The sequence below is a fragment of the Hemiscyllium ocellatum genome, unplaced genomic scaffold (genome assembly GCF_020745735.1).
Source record: "Hemiscyllium ocellatum isolate sHemOce1 unplaced genomic scaffold, sHemOce1.pat.X.cur. scaffold_262_pat_ctg1, whole genome shotgun sequence".
In the NCBI taxonomy this organism is placed as follows: domain Eukaryota; kingdom Metazoa; phylum Chordata; class Chondrichthyes; order Orectolobiformes; family Hemiscylliidae; genus Hemiscyllium; species Hemiscyllium ocellatum.
Genome location: NW_026868150.1, coordinates 880,296 through 893,692, shown reverse-complemented (window position 1 = coordinate 893,692; position 13,397 = coordinate 880,296).

The window sequence follows — 13,397 nt, the reverse complement described above, 5'->3', positions numbered from 1 at the left end:
GGAAATATACTTCAGTAATTAATTTATATAAACTGACAGACTTCTAAATGTAGTTTTATTTGCTGTAAACCGTATTTTTACTCATTTTGGCCTCAGTCCAAAACTAAAAGTGATAATTACAATGAAGGTATTCATTTAGACTTATGAATTATTGAGTCAGGTTCGAGTGAACATGATATTGGCTGGAAGATAGGGCGGAATGGGAGCAGTAGCTGTGGAGACTGCATGGGAGTACAATGATATTCCCCAGTCATTATCCCTCTTTCTGACAGACAGAAATAAATCTAATGCATAACAAGGAAACAGCCAACATTTGGGTGATGCAATGCTGAATGACATTGTGAACTAAAAGGATAATATTAAATGTGATAAAGTGAACTATATTTTATATACACATTTAATCATTGGAAATACAGATTGAGTAAGGTCACCGGACCTGAAACATTAACTTTGATTTCTCTTCACAGATACTGCCAGACCTGCTGAGCTTGCCCTCTAAGTTCTGTTTTTCTTTTTGTTTGATATTCATCATATTGTTCATATCTGGCAGGATACTTACAATTAAAAGCAGACAGTAATAAGATGAGAAGGGCAATGGGGACAATACAGGAGACTAACAGTCGAGATATAGTCATTCCAAGCTGGAAGAGACAATGGGCTGAGTTTTCCCCACTTTTGCTGTAAATAATTCTGTGATATGTAATCAAGGCCTTTGTAGAGGGGTAGACAAGCTGGTTCAATGAAGGACACAGAGTGGTCCACCATCAATAATCTATTCCTATTATCACATGAAATTTCAGCTGCCTATAAAATGTCTTTTCAAACAAAGTGGAGTTCCTGAGATTTACAGGATCATCAGAAAAATATTCTTTGAATCTTAAAGAAGAAACAGATTTCGGCCATGACACAGGAGTCCCAGACATAGCAACTATAATAGGAACAGGAAGGACGACATTACTCATATGTAACCAAATTTAGCATGTAGCCCTGTCAAGAAACATGAAATATAGTGGTAAAGAAACATGAAATACAAACAGAAAATCATGGTAGAAGCGCAACAGATGAGGAAGTATCTGCAGTGGAAAACAGAGTTAACATATCGAATATGATGTGACACTGTTCTGAAAAAGTCATATTGAAATCAAAGGTTAATTCTGAGTATCCCTTCTCAGAGGGTGCCAGACCTGCTGAGTTTCCCTCTATCGATTCCTTTTTCTATCTGAACTGTGACAAATTGAGTGATCTGAACGATATAAGCAAAGCTGATATCTCAGTTGAATCTAGAATATTAGTTTATGGACATTAAATGAGAAATTACTAAGTTCCTATGTTTGACAGAACTCCAAATATCCATGACGTATTGCATTGTGAGACAAAATCATTGTGAGACATTGTTGAAACAAAAACAGATGTTGCTGCAAAAGGTCTGCAGCATCTGTGCAGAGAAATCAGAATTGACGTTTCTCGTTCAGTCGCCGTTCCTCAGAACGGATGGTATCCCTGAATGTTGATTAATATACAGCAGAGGCTGAATAGCTGTTTATGGATACTGTTAGTAGCTAACAATAGGGGGTGAGTAATGGAAGGCCACGTGACAACTAGGCCTGGTGTCTGGGTAGGGGGCATTGAGGAGTTCAGTCCCTAAAATTATTGAACATTATTTTGAGTCTGAATGGCTGCAGGGGCCACCCGCGGAAAATGAGGTGTTGTTCTTCCAGCTTGCGTTGAAATGTCCTGGAACACTGCAGCACGCCTGACGCAGAGATACTGGCCAGGGTACAGGATGGGGTATTAAACTGGGGCAACTGGAAACTCAGGGTCTTTTGCCTAGTTACAGCTTGGATATTCTGTGAAGTAGTCACCCAGTCTACCTTTAGTTTCCCCAATGTAGAGCAGATCACAATGTGAGCAGCTAATGTAGTAGACCGGATTGTGGGAAATGTTTGTAGGATGTTGCTTCACCTGAAAGGTATGTTTGGCCGTTGGATAGTGACAAGGGAGGAGGTAAGTGGGAAAGTGTAACACCTCCGCCAGGGGAAAGTGAAGTGTACCAATAGTGGGGGCTGGGGGAGGTGGGGAGGGGGGGAGGAGTATGCAGTGAATAATGAGTGGACTAGGGTGTCCTGCAGGAAATGGTCACTTCAGAAGGTGCAAACGGGAGAGGAGATAAATATATGTCTGCTGGTGGCATCGCGCTGGAGGTGGGCGAATGTGGATTGATGATCTTCTGCATGTGAATGCTGGTGGGATGGTAGGTAAGGACAAGGAGAACTCTTACACTGTTGTAGGATGGAGGAGAGAGGGTGAGGATAGAAGTGCAGCAGGTAGGTCAGAGCTGGTTGAGAGCCTTGTCGCTAACAGAGCTGGGGAATTCTCGGTTGAGGAAGAAGGTGGACATTTCAGAGGAAACATTTTTGAAATTGTCATCATCAGAACCAATGCGGTGGAGACGGAGGAACTGGGGGAGTGGAATGGAATCTTTGCAGGAAACAGGATGTGAGGATGTGTACTCGAGGTATCTGTGGGAGTCGGTGTGTTAATACTGGATATCAGTGACAGGTCTGTCCCCAGAAATAGAAGCAGAGATGTGAAGGAATGGAAGGGAAGAGTCAGTGGTAGACCAGGTGAAAGTGTGGGAGGGGTGCAAATTAGAAACGATTAACTTTTCCAATTCTGGACAAGAGAGAGGAGCAGTAGCTGTGATATCATCTACGTATCAGAGAAGGAGTTGTGGATGGGGTCTGGAATAGAACTGGAACAAGCAATAGTCTACAGATTTAGTTAATATAATAGTCTGATGTGCCCTGGGAAGTTTATAGAACAACAGGTGACATGTGAAGGTATCAGAAAGCTGGTCTCCAGGCTCTGAAATGTAGAGGTGAGTCCACCAGACAACAGCAGCACCACCCTTACCGGCATAGGCTGAATAACATAGTAAGGGTAGGGTGGAAGCACACAGCGTATAGTCTGTTGAGATGGTGATAGGTTGGAGAAAGGTGAGAGGATACAGAGAACTTAAGATAACCAAACGCACATGGAACGTTCTCAATGAACAGATAGAGTTCAAGTAAAGGCCAGAGGAATGGGTCCAGATGGAAGGAGAGTGTTGGAGCTGGGCGAAAGGGCTATGGGATGGGGAGTGGACTTTTGCCCAAAGAAATGGACATTGAGAGAAGACGGTGGAAGAGAAGTTCAGCATTATGTCGTGCCTGAAATTCATTAAAGTGGGGCACAGAGGGACAAAGCTGAGACCTTTGCCGAGTACAGAACATTCAGCATTAGAGCATGGAAGGTTAGGAGGGATGGTAAATACACGACAAGAGATGGGCTTGGGGGAGGTGATGGACTCAGATTGCAGGTCATGGGTGGTGTGGCAGTTTTAGAGGCTCATAGGCATCTCTAAGTTATTCCATCTTGAGGGCCTCGTATATCTGGTGAGAATGGCGAATGAGCTGGAGAATGAAGTAGAATTGGGGAATGGTGCAGCCTTGAGCCAATGCGATGTGATGCTGTTAGACAGAGAAAATGTTGATCTCAGTGGCAGCGACACCGCACGACCAGTCCTCAGAAAGTAAATGATTGAAAATAATCGGAATCATTATCTTATTGTAAACTTCTGATTTCATTGGGGTGACACTCAACCAGCAAGGTCTTACTTTTCTGAGACATTACACCTAACTGTGAAAACTGATGTATCTTGATGTTATTAATGAGACAAATCCATCCATGGATTTGTAAGGCACTAGCAAGGGCAGAGTTTATTTGTCATTCCCAATAGCTCTAGGGAAGGTGTCATTATTCATTGAGGAAATCACCAGCACAGAATTTCCTCCGATTCCCGTTGACCGCAGTTTCCTGAGGGTCAATGATGCTACATGAGTCAAATACTACTTTGATGGCACCTCAACTGACATTGGAAAATCAGTTAAAATACTAAAGAGAAAAGGGGTTGAACAAGGCATATTTGTACAATGTAGTCACTGTCCTCGCAACGTTTAAGGACAAACAGATGCGTGGACTTCTGATTCTGAGGAGAGGTTTGTCCAATTAGTGATAAGGCTGTTTGGTGAAGTGCTGTGACAGAGAGACAGAAAAAAGTTCCACTCTCTATGGGGAAAAAAACACCCTATTCACGATACCTTACACAGCAACAGACATACACTATTGTCTGTTCATATTGGGCATTGAATATCTCCATCTCATCATTCACTAATGCCCAATAGCAACACAGAAGCCAGCAGCTCCCATCACCCCAGTGGAAAGCTAAAAGGGTAAGGGATGGCCAGTGGAAGTGGGAGTAACTAGGGAACTGGTGTAACTTACAGTGGGAATGGCAGAAGAAGGATGATTGATCAGATAATCTCACAAACTTTAAAAAAAAAGCCTTTGGACATGCACTTGGTGATGCACGCTCGCATTTTCATTCAATGATTCCATGTGGTGTCAGCCACGAACACTCAGATATATTCTGAAGCAATAACTAATGGCAGTTCCTAGTTTGTTCCATTGACTGTACTCAGTAAGTGAGCCTCCAGTGAAGTGCTGGTGTTATCTCCCACTTTCTATTTCAATGTTTCGGTTTACTTGAGTTGGTAATGTAATTTCCGGAATCGATGATGTCATTTCCTGCCGTTTTTCTCACAGGATGGTAGATGGAGTCAAAATTGATGTGTTTGTTGATGGAGTTCTGGTTGGAATGCTATGTTTCCAGGAATTCTTGTGCTTGTCTCTGATTGGCCTGTCATAGGATGGATATGCAGACCTAGTCAATGTGGCGTACTTCCTCATCAGTATGTAAGACATTCGGATTGTGATCATGTCTTTTGTAGCTAGTTGATGTTCATATATGCTGGAGACTAGTATTCTGCTTGTTTTTCCGTTGTAGTGTTTGTTAAAGTTCTTGCAAGGCTTATTGCTCCAGGAGCATAACCGACAAAGATGTGAATTTATTGCTGTGCTCAAAAGTATGAAAAAAGTTGCAGAGTAGAAGAAGAATACTCTATTAGTAGGCATTGTAGCATCAAGGAATTCTAATTTCAAGGTTGTCAGCAAAAGAGAAATAAGGAAAAACGTCTTTAGTTAGAGAGTTGTTACGAATTGGAATTGACCGGATGGGAAAGTCGTGGATGAAGATTCAAAAGAGAACTGGGTATATATTTGGAAATTAGTAATTTAACGGACAACAGAGAGAGGGCTGGCAAATGGGAGATGCTTGGGAGATATTTTTGGAGCTGATGCATACATAATGACCGATCGCTTCCTCCTGTACTTTACAGGTTTGTACTCTATCATGTGCCAGCTGTGAAAAAAATTCAATATCCAATTATTTCACAGTGTAAATGTTCGCAAATATGTGATTATTTGATGCAGCATACGCATTTAAAATGCAAGTATTGCAAGGTCAGCTTCATTATGAAGTCTAATTAATACCCAGAACATGAACATTTTACATGTTGTATTCCCATTACTAAAACAAATATATCATTGCTTTGTCACAAAACTCTTTGGAAAGCTTTGACTTTTCACTGACACGATGTTATGTTCGTTGTTTTTTTCACTCTCCACGTTTCATATTAAACATAATTCATTCTAAAAATTGGAAGCTTTCAAGTTATTATTCACTAAAATTTGATCACACAAATAATTTATTTAGTTTAATGTTCACAGTGCATGGTGAATTATTACAATTTTTAAATTGCTGGCAAATAGCTGAACATCGTACATTTCAGTGAGAAATTAAACTGATTGTTTATATATAAAGGTATAAGAACGCTAATTCTATTTGTATCTTCAATCGTTTGCTCACTCTGAACATCAAATCATTCAGAAGCCAGCCACTTTAAAAATATTGGAGTGACAAAACATTGCTTTGAATCCTGACATTGAATATCTAATTCTGATCACCACAAGGGTTATGTTCTTTCTTCTATAAAATAAAATGAACTTGCTTTATTTCTGTGTTAGAAAATCTTGACAGGAGTTTATATTTTAGTTCCATAAATATAAAATCAACAGAATTGATTGAAGAGATTCTAGTTCAGTTGAATGATTATCGTTCACATCTTATTTTTGCCCAATTCATGGAATATAGCAAACATCCCACTATTGTTCGGCTCAGTAAACTCCCCACCTTGCAATCAGGTATGCTGAAAATTGCTTCAAATAGATCTGAAATCATTTACACTGTTATTGGACCTCACAGCTGCCTGAGATATACAGAGTCTCAGTCGCCTGTTCCAAAATCTGTACATTGAGTTTCTAACCTGGTTCCAGGCAGTCAGTCAAACATGACTTCAAAACAAATAATTTGGAATCCATCTTGGCCAGGGGGAGAACCCGCCAACAGACTATCACTGGTCTCAGTGTCGGTACAAATATTGTCCAGGTTAAATACTAATGGCTGATCAGCAATCAATTTTTAAAATTCATCTTCAGTCAGAGCCTGGCCCAGAGAGCAGACATGTTGACATGGAGTGCCTGAATCACACCATACATGTTACCTATGGTGATGAAATCTGACCTACCTCCAAGATTCCATACCCCTGCGCCCCGGGTGAAGACATTAACAAGTTGAAAATCTATTGCAGTACCTTGTGCCTCACAAAGAAACCTCTAAATCCATATCCAATAAATGGCACCTTCACATTCTCCAGTATCAAAATAAATTTGTACATCTCTGTGAATGGTCAGAGATTACTACATGGGTCACACAGGAGAATGGATGCGAAGTAACCAGCAGCAAACGACAATCCAAAAATCACATCAATAACTGAACTTGACGGATTCTGTCTGGTTTAAGTAAGCACACATGTTATACTGGCTTTCAGGTGACTGGAACAATTCACAACAAACTGGAGGCGTTGGCCTTACACCCCTCCAAAGCTTCCTGATCTCACACACATCACTCCCTCACACATTCAACAATTGATGAGAATCCACAAGTTGGGTGAAACTGGAAACACAGAACAGTGCAGAACATTGCAGCACTGTACAGGCCCTTCGGTCTTTGACGTTCTGTCGACCTTTGATCCTACTCAAAGATCAAACTAACCTACGTACCTTTCATTTTACTGTCATTCATGTGCCTATCCAATTATATATCCCTAATATAGTTGATTTTACTACAACTGCTGGCTGTTCATTGTTCACACCCACCCCTCTGTGAAATAACCTACCTCGGACATCACCCCGAAACCTTCCTTCAATTACCTTAAAATCTACCCCCTCCAGAGCCATTTCCACCGTGGGAGAAAGTAAAAGGCTATCCACTATCTATGTGTCTCATCATCTTGAACACCCCTGTCAAGTCACTTTCCATTATTCTTCGTCCCAATGAGGAAAACACCCTAGCTCTCTCAAATTTTCTTTGTAAAACATGCCCTCCAGGCCAGGCAGCACCTTGATAAATCTCCTCAGCACCCTCACCAAAGCTTCCACATCTTTCCTATAACGAGGCAACCAGAACTGGTCACAATATTCTAAGTGTGGTCTCACCAGGGCTTCATAGAGCAGCAGCATAACCTCGCAGCTGTTAAACTCAATCCCTCGGCTAATGAATACATCAAACACATCCTTAACAACCTTATTAACCTGGGTAGCAACTTTATGGGAGCTATGTCATGGACCATATGATCTCTCTGTTCCTCCACAATGGAAGAATCCTGCCTTTAACCCTATATTCTGCATTCAAATTCGATCTTCCAAAATAAATCGTATCCCACTTTCCATATTGAACACAATTTGCCACTTTACAGCTGGGTACTGCATCCTGTCAATGTTCCTGTTGCAAACTACAACAGCCCTCCACACTATCCACAATTCCATCAACCTGTGTTACATTATCAAACTTACGAACCTACCCTTCCACTTCGTCATCCACGTCATTTATCAAAATCACAAACAGCAGAGGTCCCAGAACCGATCCTTATGGAACACCACTGCTCACCTAGTTCCACACTGAATACTTCCCATTTACCCCGACCCTCTGTATTCAATGGGTTAGCCAATTCTGTATCCAGACAGATAGGTCTCCCTGTATGCGATACCTCCTTACATTCTGAATGCAACTACCACGGGAAAGTTTATCAAACACCGTGTTAAAATTCATCCACTCCGCATTCACTGCTCTAACGTCTTCAGTGTGTTTAATCCCATCCTCAAATAATCCAATAAGTGTTGTGAGGTATAACCTGCCCCTCATAAATCCATGTTGACTATTTCTAATCAAACCTTGTTTTTACAGAATCCTCTCCAATAGTTTGCCCAATACTGATGTAAGACTGACTGGTCTGTCATTCTCAGGAAAATCCCAGTTTCTTTGCCTGAACAATTGATTACATTTGCCATCCTCCAATCAACCGACGCTACTCCAATGGAGAGTGAAGGCACAAAGGCACAGAAATCTCTTCCCTCTCTTCCTGGAGTAACCTAGAGTGTTTCCTGTCTTGCCGAGGGATTTATCTATCCTTATGCTTGTACTTCAAACAGTCTGTATTTCACCTCAACTTTTTACTCCCTGTCCAACCAAATGATTGACTGCTTTCCATTTCAGGGCTCTGTACAGTGCTGCCTTCCTGAGCAAGTATGGTTCCATATCCTGTGTATGATGGAATGGAAAACATGGGAAGCTTTGACTCTGCTGCTCCTCAGATGCAGCCTGACTGCCTGTGCTTTTCCAGCGCCACAAGTTTCAACTCTGATCACCAGTCCTCACTTTCTCCATCACGGAGGGCTGTCCCCTCTGCACACTGAGCAGGGAAATAATCAACTGAAACTCATTGTATCTGGAGCTGACTGTTCAGTTCTGGAAAGTTGCATTTGATGAACACATTTACTAAAAAGGAATTTCATATTCAACAAATTTTCATTCAGTCACAGAGTTACAGTTTTGCTTCATAAATTGGACAGGTTGATAACGAACCGTGAATGACTGAAGAACTCCGAGGTACAGAGTATTCCAGGTGATATATTCCAGGTTGGATGTGCTTTACCTTGATGCTGGTAATATTATCAGACAGACAGATATGATAAGGAAACGAGGTGACATGTGGAAGTGTGACATTTTTGCCATTACAGAGATGTGTTTGAGGGAGGTCGGAGCTAACAACTCAATATTCTGTGGTACCAGAACAAGAGTCAGGACAGAAGACAGGGTAAAAGTGGAGGTGATGTTGCCTTATTAATTATGGGGTTAGTTACTGGCGTAAGAAGGGACAATATCTTGAAAGGATCTTCTAAAGAGGCTTGGTGGTTAGAGCTCAGGATCAAAACCACGGCAGAAACACTGCTAGGGATATATTATAGACACCCAGATAAAGGAAAGTACAGGAGCAGGTATATAACCACGTTATTGAGGTGTGTAAAACAATAATAGGATAGTTAGATTCAAGCATTTCAATTCCAAACATTCATTCGGTCAGTGATAAATTTTTAAGAGGGGCAGGAGTTTTGAAATTTATTCCAGAGAGCTTCTTATATCAACACGGAGCAGATACAACAATGGGCAGTGCAGTGCTGGGCCGCACTGTGGGGAACGAAGCCAGTCAGCTGTTCCAGGCAGAAGTGGGAGAACATTATCGGACCAGTGACCGTGACGTCACACATTTTGATTTTGAAAAGGAAAAGACCCCAAAAATGTTAGAAAAGTAAGAGCTTTTTGCATTGGGGAGATAGATTTTATGGAAACAAATGACAGGATCTGGCCAAAGTGCAGTTGCTTCTGGGTGAAACTGTAGCAGAACAAGGTGGGGAGGGGGTTGGGGGAATCATTTGATTAAAATTGAATTGATGACAGTGTCGGCCCAACATGTTACACCGAAGATAAAATTTAGGAAAACAAACCCAGTGAACCTCAGATGTCGACACAAATTCTGAACAGGATGAAAAGGGAAAGAGAAGCTTAAATCTGGTACCAAGTGAGCAGGTCAATAAAGGTCCTGCAAGAATATAGCAAGTGGAGGGCTAAACTTAACCAGTCAGTGGAAGAGCAGAAGGAGGGTTGATAAAACATTAACGGGTAAGACTACCAAGAATCCACAGTCATTTGTTTTTGGTTTATTAAGGGGAAGAGGATATTGTGGGAAAGAATGGGAGTATTAGAGATTAAGGGGACAGCCTGTTGGATTAAATTGTGCTCATTTAAATACAACAGGACTGACAGGTAAGGCTAATGAACTCAGGACGATGAACGTTGGACTGGAATATTACAGTCATTAAAGAAACATAACTAGTGGCGTGTCTATGAATTTGTCAGTATCTCAGATGACCCTCAGTGCATCCTAGATTTGATTACCTTCAGTGTGTAAACAGGCGCTTCGGTCTAACAAGTTCACACCGACCCACCGAAGAGCAGCCCACCCAGACCCACTCCCTTACACGCAACACTCCGGGTAATTAAGCATGACCAATTCGACTAAACTGCACATCTTTGGACTTTGGGAGGAAACCGCAGCACCCAGAGGAAACCAATGCAGACAAGGGGAGAATGTGCAAACTCCCCACTGGTTGAATCATTCAGAACACAATGGGGTTGGTGGACATCAATCCTCCCAGTCCCTGGATATCCCTGTGGACAATCCTCAGTGGATCTTCTTCGGCAAAAACATCTTCAGCTGCTTCATCAATGTCTTTCCCTCTGCCATACGATCAGGGGTGGGGATGTTCTGTGAAGATTATACAATGTTCAAAACAATGAGTAACCTCCTAAGGTACTCAGGTATCAAATCAGAACACCATTCAAGCTTGTGCTGCTAATGTCAAGGTAACATTGATCAAAAGCACTGCTGGGCACTAAACATTTCCATGGTTAAAAGAAAGAGGAACTCCTTCAGCAACTCTAGCTGGTTTCACAGTAATATAAGAAAGCCATTCCACCCATCTGATCTGTTGGATAACAAGAGGCGCAATGCGTTCACTCACTCCTGCCTATTACACAAGACGACAATTTTTAAAAAAAAACAGTAGATGTCGGAATCCAAAATACACACGCAGGAAGCTGTAAGAACAAAATAAGCAAGGCAGCATCAAGACGTTGAGAAGTGAATGCCTTGGATATAACAATTCGTCAGGACTGTGGATGGGAGTAAGGGAGTCTATAGATAAAATGCGGGTGAGGGAGGAGGAGGCAGATTGGCGAGATGGGAGATAAGTGAACACAGATTAAGGGTATCAGCGGGTTGGTGATGGGATGGCTGAGTCCAGTTGGTAGGTAGCTGGACAATAGCTTGCTCAGAGGAATGGAAGGAAGGGGAGGGTCTGGGAAGGGAGTCAGGCGATTGGAAGGGAGGTTATTTGCAATTGGAGAATTCAATGTTGAGTCCCCGGGGTGTAGGCTACACAGGACACAGATGAGATCTTGTTCTTCCAAATCGTGGTTTGGTTCGTTGTGGCAATGGAGGACGCCAAGGATGGCCATATTGGAAAGGGACTGGGAAAGAGAATTGAAATAGGAGTAATTTAGCTAGGATGACTACTACATTTTAAAACAGACAAAAACTTTATTCATGAAATTACACAATGAAACACAAAGAACTGAATAAAGAATCACGACAGAATTCAACCTAATTCAACTAAACTTAATTATGCTGTTCCGAGCATGCACAACTGTCCCAATAATCAAACTGCCAATTAAAATCAGTACAAACGGAACATATACTTCCAGGTTGAAAGTGAAGGTCAGAAAAGAGAGAGAGTTTCCACACAGCTCTCAGATGAACTTCCCAGTTCAAAACTCAACTGAAAACTGCTCAGCTCAATTCAGCTCAGCTAGTTCAGCTAAAAGAGCTCACCACTCTCCGTTCATTATACTGGTCACATATAAAGCATGACCACTTTGGCCTGAAGTCTCATCTGTTTCCATATAAACAAAAGGCCTCTAAAAATCCTTTTCATCTCTGTACCAAACCAGACTGATAGGAGCTTGGCCCCGTTTTATTGTCCCTGCGAAAGAAACCAGGGATAGAGTCTCCTTGAGCCAAGGAACAGCTTTTTGACAAATAAGGGACTTGCTTTGTGACATGTCTCCCCCCACTGAAAAAAAAGAACCATCAATGCTAAAAAATGGCTGCATTTTTAACCTTTGAAATCCAGTTAGTAGTCTCAAAACAGACAGATACACTATGCTAACAGTAAACATTCAAACATGCACAAACGCTTTCAAATTCAGGCCGAGGTACACCCACCACCGAACACCTCCGTATTTCATTCGAGTCTCAATAACTCATCAGCTTTCACGTTTTCGCGACCTTCCACATGCACAATTGTCAGATTGAATGGCTGCAACAAGAAGCTCCATCTAAACAATCTGGCAGTTTTGTCCTTAGTTTTTCCCACAAATGTGTTGTGATCAGTGTATACGATTGTCTCAGATGCATTGCTGGTAATATAAACACAGTTATGGTGTAATGTCAACACGAACTTTAAAGTCTTTTTCTCCACCGTTGAACATTTCTGTTGATGAACGTTCGACTTCCCAAAATAATACCCGATGGGCCTTTCTATTCCCCCATCATCCTCCTGTAGGAACACCGGGCCAATACCCACATCACTGGCAACGATAGCCACCTTGTAAGGCTTCGCTTAATCTAGTGTAGTTCTTCTGGGAGCAGTGTTTACACAGCCTTTAGATTGTAAAATGCCTTTTGACAGTCCTCTGTCCACTGAGAGTTCTTGCCCTTGACAATTTGGTGAGTGGAGCTGCCGCACTGCTTAAAGTTTGGCACAAACTTTCGGTAAAATCCAGTCAATCCCATGAACCGTAGTACTGCATATTTCTTTTTGTCGACGGTGTGAAACATTCCCCAACTACTTTCGTTTTCGTATCTCATGGGGCCATTTGTCCATGTTCAATAACGTGACTTGGGCTTTCTCAAATTCACTTTTAGCTAAGTTTACCACCAAGCCTGCCTTCTGAAGTTAATCGCACAAGTCCGATAAATGCTGTAAATGTTCCTTCCATGAGTGACTAAAAACCACCTGGTCATCAACGTAGACCACACAGTTGAGTAATCAGGCAATGACCTTATTATCGGTCTCTGAAATGTGGCTGGATCGCATTTCATACAAAATGCCACAATTTGAACTGATATAGTCCATTTGGCGTTATGAAAGCCGAAATTGCCTTTGCTTTTTCTGACAGAGGTCCGTGCCAGTAGCCTCTGATTAAATCCAACGTAGAAATGTAAGTAGCTTCTCCCACTTTTTTGACACAGTTCTCCAAACATGGAATTGGATCTGTATCAGTCTTTGTAACGGCATTGACTTTGTGATCGTCCACACATGACCGTTGGGTACCATCTGGCTTTGGTACCATGACTATATGTGAACTCCAGTCACTGTAACTCACTTCGATTATGACATATTGGAGTGTGCGCTCTATCTCCTTCTGAACCTGTGCCAAT